Genomic DNA, 10,033 nt, shown 5'->3' on the forward strand with positions numbered 1-10,033 from the left:
GCCCGCCCCCGCCGCGCCCCCTCCCGCCAACGGTCACTCCGCCGCCGCGCCAGCCAATCAGCGCGCACGGCTGTGCCCGCCCTCGCTCGCTATTGGCTGGATGTCCCCTCCTGGGAGCGCCCATTGGCTGCCGCCCGCGCCAGGGAAGCCGTTGGCCCCGCCTCCTTGTTTACCACAGATGCCCGGCCCGAGATCGGGGAGGGATGGCCCCGCCCCTTTCTTTCAGCCACCGCCTCCCATTGGCTGCGAGGAACGCCCCGTCCGCGCTGCGATTGGCGGAGGGGGGGGCGCCGTTACTTTAAAAAGGGGCTGCGGGCACGCGGCGGCTCCAGAGGCTGTGAGGGCTCGGCCGGGGCGGGTCAGGTGCTGTCACCGCTTCGGAGCCTCACGCACCGTCAGGGCTCTGAGGGAGCGATTTACCCACAGATCCTCCGCGAGAGGCTCCGTACCCTGCCGCTGCCACGGCTCTGACACAAGGAGAGGAGCAGGAGTTGTAGAGAGGGGCTGGAGGTGCTTTGGAAACCCCCTTTCTGGTTTATACGAGCCCATGTTCAAAGTTCAAATCTTCTTAATCCCATATTGTTAAATCCGCACCTTAACCTTAAACGTGTTGCCAGGTAAATTTGAGTGACCCTGTGAGTTAGTACTTTACCAGAGGGGAAGGTGGTGAATTAGAGTTTCTGCTCATAAATGTTACAAAAACCACCCTCAAACCTGCAGAATTAGCAATGAAAGGGAGGAAAGGCCATGACCCACACCCAGAGGCATCTGAAACCCCTCAGGAATAACGGGATGGGTGGCAGTGGACAGGATGAGGCTCCCAGGAAAGGGTAAACGCAGCCACCAGAGAACGGCTGTGACTAAACTTGGAAGAGCTAAAAGGGAACATTTTGTAGGCTGGAAAGGAGCTGGAGCTGCGAGGAGAGAAATCATCTGCTGTTTGTGTGTGCCTCCTGCACAATAACCAGCACAGGGACAATACCTGAGCGATGGCCGTGGCGCCCCACGCTCTGAGAATCGCAGACACAACCAATATTGTCATTTTCCCGTGCAAAATGCTTTAAGGGGTGTAGAGCAGGCGGCAGGGCAGGACTGTGGAGCTGCTCTTGACCCCATGGTCCTGCTTCACCTCCACAGCTGCCGCAGGTTTAGTCCAAATAAACCCAAAAACCCCCTGATGCTTTTAGCTGCGGTGGCCGCCCTGTGAGGCGGATTTGCACCGTGATGATTTGGGTTTGAAATCGTTCTTCCCCCGTGGCACAGGCAGGGCCTGCCGGGCGTGAAGGAGCCGTGGGCACCGGGCACGGCGGGCTCTGAGCGGAGCAGGAGGGGCTGGAGGAGCACAGGGAGCCAGCCCGGCACTGCTGCTCTCCTCCTGCACCCTGAGGAAGAGGAGGGAGGCAGGGGCTGCTCCTCCTCGGAGGTTGGCACTGCGCTCCACGGGCTCCTCAAAGCCCCTGGGAGCTGGCAGAGGTTCTGTCAGGACAGGGGGACAGCCCTGCCCGCCAGCTGCCACTTCCATGACTTGGAGCACGGATGGATTTTGGCAGCGCTTCTACCCCGGGCAGCAGCAGCAGCAGCCAGAGCCCAGCGCCCCGCGGGCTCCCCTCAGCCCTTCTCCCACACCTCAGCTCAGACCGAACAGAAATAATCCTTCACCTTCCTTAAATCTCCTCTCCCCCGGGGAAAGCTCACGCAGCAGGCAGGCTGCAGTTTGTCTCATCTTTATTAAAAAAACAACCTTGAACCAAGGGAACCAAACCCCACCAAAGCAAAGCTCTCTGCTCTTCCAGTGGTGGTCCCTTGATCTTCTTAGGGAAGGCCCCAGGACAGGAAAGGTTGGATGGCTCTGCTTCCTAAGAGGATTTGGGGCATCAAGGAGGATAAAAAATAAAAATCAACAGCAGAGAGCAAACCAGAGGGATGATAAAATACACAGTTCTGAGCAAAGTGAAGGGCTACGCCTCGCTCCTCATTCCAGGCAGCAGCAGTGGAAAACTTGGAGGCTTATCTTTTAATTAGGTTAAATTAGGAACTCTTTTTGTTTTGCTTTGTGTTTAGCATAACATTGTCTTGGAGGTAAAAGCTTGGAAATGGAAGGTTTTCCAGATTAGGTTAAATTAAAATATTATGCTTCTTAAAGAAGACAAAGCATTGTCTTCAAGGTAAATGTTTAATTACATTTTAAAAACAATTTTGTCTGTGCAATGATAAAACAGAGCCCAGCTCTGCCTGTGACTGCAGTTCCAGATGGAAACCAAATAAATTGAGAAATTGGTGTTGAAGGAGTTAGGAGGCAGAGTGTAATTACTGGGGAAATGGGGGTCCTGCTGCATTATGATTCTTGATTTTTTAGCAGCTCTGGAAGAAATAATTTAGAGAAAATTACTTTTTTTTTTTTTTATGGGCATAAGAAAAATAGAATTTAATATCCACCTTTCTGTGAGGAAGCAAACTACAGAGTGATAGATAACACTCAGGGCAAAGGAGTTTGGCCCAATTATTGCAGTGGAGCCTCCAGACTATCTTTTAAAGAGCTTCAATGTTTATTCCTCTCTCAGAGCAGAAAACTCTCCTGGTTCTGGCTGCAGGGTGAATCCCAGTGCTGGAGCAGCACCCCAGGAATACACACCTACACACGAGATATTAATTATCTGAGTTAAGAGTCACACTTAGGGATGCACAGAAGCCTTGCTGAGAATTCCAGCAGTTCTCTGCAGGCAGGAGAGAGACATTTGCACAGTGTAAACCCCATCACCTCAGCCAGACTCGTGTTCTACCCCAGAAGAGGGGGGAAAAAACCCATTCACATCTGAGGAATTGTGTAGGAACGAGCCCTCACAAGAGGAGGAATCTTGCTTAATTACGGTAAAGGTCTACATCTCAGCAATCTTACCTCCTGTGTTCCAGGGAAAATATCAAAGATGCTGAAAAATGGTACAAAAACAGAAACACAACATAAGGTGCATGGAGGAGAGAGCAGGAACATTTCTCGTTTATTGCTTTCCTGTAACACCAGGTGACTAATGGAGCAGGCTGCAGCTTTTTTTCTGTTTTTTCATTAAAATCAGCATCATCAGAACGTCTGTGTTCCATTTTGCCCTGCTTGAATAAGGAGAGGGCCCGAGGAACGCCGTGAATTTGCTCTTGTGAATGTGGAGCAACAGCCTATTTTAGATGGCTTCAGAAATAAGATCCCAAGTGGGAAAGGTCTAAGAATAATTTTTCATCCAAAGGCTTCACCTGTCAGGAAATGCAGCTCGGGCAAACCAGAGCCGAAGATAAATCAGGGAGGAACTTGGTGAAAGTGAAACAAATCCAGCTTTTCCCTGGGTGTCCCTGTGAGGCCAAACCCCCTCAGCTGGCTCTGCTGAGCTGCAGCAGCTCCCTGGCAAGCCCTGAAATAAGGAGAGGGCTCTCTGCAGCCCAAAATAACTTCCCAGTCACCTTGAGGGTGAAGTTCATCTGTCCCGACCTGAGGAACGGGTCACTCCCAACCTGGCTGGGATGAATCACTGTCTGCACTATATTTAAACAGAGCCCGGGGAGGTCAGCGCAGAATTGTCATTTTGCCAGGCTGGTGTCCCACGTTCCTCGTGACATCTGCAAACAAAACATGTCCTGTGACACAGGCACAGCCTGGAGGTGCCTCAGCACTGCCTCAGCCCTCCCCTCGCAGAGTTTTCTCCTCCAGTATCACCCAGTACCTGACTGGTCCTTTACTGGTGGCACTGTGCCAGCACAGCCCCTGCTGCTGCTGGCAGAGGGGGTTTTCATCCTCCAGCTCCGTTCAGAAATGTCCTCAGTGGCCTCTCAATTTTTCCTGGGTCAGTAGAAAATGAAACAATTTTATGGTGCTGGTGTGAAACAGGGAAATGTTTTTCCTTCCTGGTGTCTCCGTGTGCTCCCAGCTCAGACTCATCACTCCGTGAGATCCCTTGAAATTACAAATCTCCCACAGATCCACTCGGATTTCATCCTTCCTTTTCCTCCTTTAACACTGCACACAGGGCAATGCTTAATGGACAGGAAAAAACCAAAAATACCTTCCTTGGATCCTCACCCAGCCTGGGCAGATCCTCCTCAGGGACTCCAGACTTGTCCCTGTCCCACCGAGTGTTTGGAGCTCTCAGCAGTGCCCAGACACGGGGGACAGGAGGAGTTGGTGCTGCTGGAGCCCCCAGTCTGTGATTCAGGCTCTGAGGGGCTGCTCCTGCTGCATAAAAATGGAAAAAGCTCTGCCCGGGTGGCCGGGCTGGAGCGCAGAAAACGGGAGCTGGGGAAAACAACAATTACAGGATTATAAAAATACCTGCCAGGTATCAGGAATGCGAGACGGGGGAGGATCGAGGACTCCAGGGGAAGGGAATTAATGCCTCAGCGCTGTGTCCTTCTGTCCTGGCTTTGGGAAGGAAAAAAAAAACCCCAAAATCTCTTGGTAGGAGCTGAAGGGATGCATGGCCCAGCAGTGGAGCAATGCCAGCAGCCCAGCGCTGATTTTGTCCCAGGTTTAGGGGCTGTTGGAAGGCAGAGAGCCTCGGGACAGGCTGGTCTCCCGTGGGCACAGGGAATGCCGTGCAGGACCTGCGGAGGGAGGCTGGAATCGCTCATTTTTAGCTGGGAGGGAGGGGCGATGTCACCTCTGCAGATCTGAGGTCGGTGCTTTGTGTCTGCTCCCACTGTCAGCGGTCCCGGCTGTCACCGAGCCCCTGGTGGCCCTTGGGGACAGCCCTGGCCCTGTGACACTCCGGAGGGTGCACTTGGGGCTCCTCAGCTGCAGGATGGACGGAGCTGCAGCATCCAGGGGCATCCCAAAGCCCGGGAGAAGCCCGCAGAGCCCAGGGAGGGCTGTGTGTGCATGGCCCGAGGCAAACCCAGCTCAGCCTTTAAACCTCGCTGCCTTCCAGAGCCTTCCCCTCAACTTGCTCAGGGCTCTTTGCGTTTCATCCTACAACTCCCCGGTGCTGGCTCTGAGATGAGAGAGGAGGAACTCCAGGCTGCAAACCTCCCTTGCTGGGAGTCCTGGAGAACGCAGGGAAGGCCAGGCCTGAGGATCAAGTGGCTGGTGGCACTGGGGTGGCACAGAAGGGACTCTCCTCCCCAGACAGCTGCCACCTCCTCGCTCTTTAAATGGACGTTTGCACCTGCTGGATCAAACTTTGTCAGGATGAGAGCGGATACAGCACCTTTCAGAGAGAGGAAATAATTTTTTAAAGGCACATTTGGGAGCTGTGTGTGGCCTGCAGGAGTGCTGGTGGCAGCCTGGAGCTGGGTGTTAGTGGGTGACACCTCGGAGCCGGTGTGGAAAGGCACAGCAGAGGCTGAGAATGGTTCCCTGGTCACAGATTCTCACCACAGCTCCTCTCCAGATGCTGTGTTATCACTCCAGCACCTCCCTGAGATGGCCCAGATCAGATAAAGCCCGAGCTGATCGGGGCAGGCAGCTGTAAATCGGCATTTAGAGGAGCTTTATCGCGGCCGCTGGCTCGGAGCCGCGGCGGGAGGCACGGGGCAGGGTGGGATGCTCAGCCTGGCCCTGGCCCAGCTCCTGGCCCGGCGTGTGGCTCATCCCGAGGCTCATCCCGAGGCTCTGGGGGTGGTTAATCGCTCGGAAGGGGCGCATTCAGTGACATTTCACTGCGGCTGGCAGCGCCAGCACGGCGGGAGCAGCGCCGGTCCGGGGGCAGGGACACCCCTCGGGTGGCTCGGTGCCATCGCGGAGCTGGCGTGGGGACACCCCCGGGGCTGGGGCGGTGTCCCCCGCCCTCGGCAGCCCCTCACGGACAGACTGATCCACGGCAGGGCTCGGTGCCCGGGCTGGCATCGCACGGTGGCTCTGGCCCGCTCCGGCCTCTCCTCCGCCCGGGCTGGCCCTGAAGGAGGAAACCCGGCGGGTTTGCGTCTGTCTGTACCGGGCTGGGATTCGGGGCTCGGCCCCTCCTGGGCCGGAGGAACCGCCCGGGGGCCGGAGGAGCCCGCCCGGTCCCAGCCCCGGCCGGGGAGAGCAGCACCGGGGAGGCTCCGAGCGCCGGGCAGGGGATCCAGCACAGCCCGGGGGGCTCCGAGCGCCGGGCAGGGGATCCAGCACAGCCCGGGGGGCTCCGAGCACCGGGGCAGGGGGTCCAGCACAGCCCGGGGGGCTCCGAGCGCCGGGCAGGGGATCCAGCACAGCCCGGGGGGGCGGCCCGGCCTCTCCTGCCAGGGCTGGGAATGCCCGAGCGGTCCCGGCCGGCTGCAGCCCCTGGGTTACCGCACCGCGGGCTCTCCCACCGCATTCCGCAGCCCTGAGCTCCAAATACAGCCGGGAGACCACGGAGGAGCAGCTGACCCAGATTCTGACAGACCTTCCCCAATTTCAGCTTGATACACACCACGGTGTTTAACCAGCACGAGGAAAACAATTCCAGCCTCTCACATCCCCTACAAGCAAAGCTCCTGCCTGCCCAGCACTGGCTCTTCTCACACACAGTCACATTTTGCCAACCTGCTGCCCCCCAACACTCTCATGGATCCATCAAAGCCTCAAATACAAACGTGAAGGATCAAATCTGGCCCCATTTAAGAAGCAAATTCCCAGAAGAGCAGCACAGCCCCATCTCACAGACATTCCACAGGTGACAAATCCTCTCTGGAGCCTGCAGCCGTGGCTTTGGGGTTTATCTGGTTCCTCTGAGACCTGGGAAGGTGGAATTATCTGGTTCCTCTGAGAGGTGGGAGGTGGATTTGGGGAAGCTGTGACTCCAGCTGCGGAGGGGGAGACCTGAGCTGATGTGGAGCAGCTGAGCCTGGCAGTGGCAGCCCCAGCTCTGTGCCTGGAGCTGCAGGTCAGGGCTCTGAGTTTCTGTGTGACCCATGCTCAGTAAATATTCCTGACTCCAGCTGAACCACAGCTCCAATAAAGCTCTGCCAGAGTCAGTTGGATCATCCTCTGGCTCATGCACCAACCACGAAATTACAGGTTCCTGTTACAGGCTCTTCCTTAGAGGTGATTTCACGGGAGCTGTGATTTTCAAACCTGAGCTGGATCTGCAGGTCCAGCAGATTTTTTCATCATTCTCATCCCTCCTCAACCACCCACCTGCAGTGCTCTGTTTTTAACTCACATGTGAAGCCAGGTTGATCTGGAAGTGGCTGACAGAGGATGCCCCTGGCTCCTGTCTCTGCTGGCACCCCAATAACCCCAAAAGCTGCAGCCCCTCCAGCCCAAACCAACCCACCCATTCTGACACATTTCTGACATTTTCCTCCGGGCTGGCTGAGCCACAGCCCCTTCTCTGCACAGCAGCTCCTGCTCTATAAAGGTTAAGTGATTAGAAATATTTCATGTCTTTTAGGGCTGTCCCCCTGTGATTTGCAGGCTCTGTGCAGATCTGCATGAATCAGACGTGCAGGGCACGGTGACCTGGGAGTGCTCACAGGGCAGTGGGAACCAGAGGATGTGAAAGGCAAATCCCTGCTGCTCCTGGTGGGATCTGCCTGTGCTCAGGATCCTGTCCCACACCCAAGGACGCTGATCCAGGCTCTGCTCTGCCCTGAGCTGTCCAAGGGATGCTGCAAACACAGCTCACTGTCATCATTCCACTGACAATAATACACCAGCTTAGAGGAAGCCTCTCAGCTGCAGCTTTTTATATCTAAACTCTTCCTGGCTGAGCAATCTCAACCTACTATTGATCCAGATGACGCATTTGATTCCTATAATTGAGATTGGAATTTAAAAAAAAAAAAATAAAAAAGCCTTTCTATTTCTTCCAGCGAGTTTGTTTCTCACGTTTGACAGCTCGGGGCGTGCATCACTCGGGCTTCTGCCATGATTAAAGTGAAGGAATTTTTTAGAGGGTGGGAAGCTGTAACTGCTTCAGCCCAGAAATTCACTGATGATGGAAGCAAAATACCTGGGTGTTCTCTCACCCATCGCCTTTGAATGTCAAGCAGCTGCTGAAGTTGTTTTCTGGGGGATCATGGAATGGTTTGGGTGGAATGGACCTCAAAAATCATCTCATTCCCACCCCTGCCATGGCAGGGACACCTTCCCCTGTCCCAGCTGCTCCAGCCTGGCCCTGGGCACTGCCAGGGATCCAGGGGCAGCCACAGCTGCTCTGTGCCAGGGCCTCACCCCCCTCAGGGAAGGATTTCTCCCTAATATTTCACCTAATCCCACTTTCTTTGAGCTTTAACCCATTCCCCTTTGTCCTGTCAAGTAGGAATTTGGAAAGAATGAAATAGAAATAAACCCATGGCCAGCTGGGAATCAAACAAGGATGTTCCTGATGCTGCAGGCTCAGTGATCTTCCCCTGCTGCTCTCCTCTGGCCCAAGAGAATTTCCAGCAGCTGAACTGGACAGAAATTCTCCAGTTTCACATGGAAAAACCACTGACTCAGAGGAGAAAGTCTCTGATTCAAGAGCAAGCCTGGAGCCCCTCCTCTCTGGGTAGCAAACTGAGCTGGCACTTACTCACTGTGGATCTTCTGTAGGTATTGCATTGATGGAGAAAGTGCTGTGTATTCGCTTGTTTATTTGCAAAAAAAGGTAAAAAAAAAATGTCTATTAAAATCCTGCACCTCTGGGACTGCCTTTGAGAGGCGTGTGATGTGACTCCAGCAGGGAAGTGATCAGCCTGCAATAATTTAGATGTTCCTGTTGCTATGGATACTTTCTTTAAGTGAAGCATACCATTATAATTTAAATTTCCAGTAACTCACAAAAAAAAAAAAAAAAGAAAGAAAGAAAGACAGCAGATTAAAAGTAATAAAAAATGCCAGAGACGCAAGTGTTTTATTCCTGGCTGTCAGTTTTCCTGGTGCTGTGACAGCATCGGGGATGTGATCACATTGCCACGTTGGAGCAGATTTGGGACTTTTACACATTTTATTCCATTAATTACACCTGGGGCTCATGGCTATGATTGAGGCAGTGGCTTGGTGACAGGCTGGGAGCTGGGATGTCACACTGGGATTGGGAATGTCATACTGGGAGCAGGGGTGTCACACTGGGATGTCACACTGGGATTGGGAATGTCATACTGGGATTGGGAATGTCACACTGGGAGCAGCCAGTTTGGGGAGGAGTGGGAAGAGCATTGCTGGGATGGAGCAGCCACGTGGCTCTGCTGAGCCAGCAGGTGACAAAAGCAGCATTTGGACACCAGAATGTCCCCAAACCTTTTTTCGTCCCAGGCTTTTGCCATCGGTTTCTTGTTTCGGTCACCGCCGCCGTCTCTCTGGGCACACGGGGAGGTGCCCGGGGGATTTTCCTTCCTCTCCCTTCTAACCAGACACTGCAAACCCCACATCTCTCACTTTCTGCCTCCGAGGGTTGTTTTTTCTTTCACCTTTCCAGCCCTCACCAGCAGCAATCCCTTCCTCAGCAAACGCTGCAGCCTCCACACCAGACTCTCCCGGCGCTCCCTGCCAGCCGCAGTTTCTGTCTCAGCTGCTCCAATCCCACGATGGCACCGCCACTCCAGGCAAAGTTTTTTGCTAAAAAGCCTGGAAAAGCCTGGCTGGTGACACTGCAGGGAGTTCTTTGCCTCGTGTTTCCTCTGCCTGCTGGAACAGCCCGGCAGGGCCCCGCTGGCAGAGCTGCCCCTCCAGGAGGGGAAGGAGCCGCTGCTGATGGAGATCAGAGATGTGACCCCGTGTGAGTCCCAGTGAGAGGCTGGGGGCACTTAATTAACCAGCACTTGGTCACTAATTACCTTCTACTTGCTCCCTCCCTGTGCCTCCAATCTCCCTGCAGCTTTCCTGGCCCGGCTCTCCGGCCCCATTTCCACTCCCATCTCTGAGGGTTTCCTCTTCCCGCAGCTTTGGATGATTTGACATCGCTCCTTTTTGCCTTTCTCCCCGGGGCCAGGAGCCAGCTGGAGATTTTAGCAGGGAGGAAAAGCAGCACAGAGCCCCCTGCCCAGGCAGCAGGGAGAGGTGCTGAGGGAATGAAGGAATGCAGCACGGAACTCCCTCTGCCAGCAGCAGAACCCTCTCCCTGCCGGTAAAGTGCTCCCAGGCAGAGCTGAGTGGCTGCTAAAAGGGCTC

Source organism: Prinia subflava, chromosome 24, assembly GCF_021018805.1.
Source record: "Prinia subflava isolate CZ2003 ecotype Zambia chromosome 24, Cam_Psub_1.2, whole genome shotgun sequence".
Classification (NCBI taxonomy): Eukaryota; Metazoa; Chordata; class Aves; order Passeriformes; family Cisticolidae; genus Prinia; species Prinia subflava.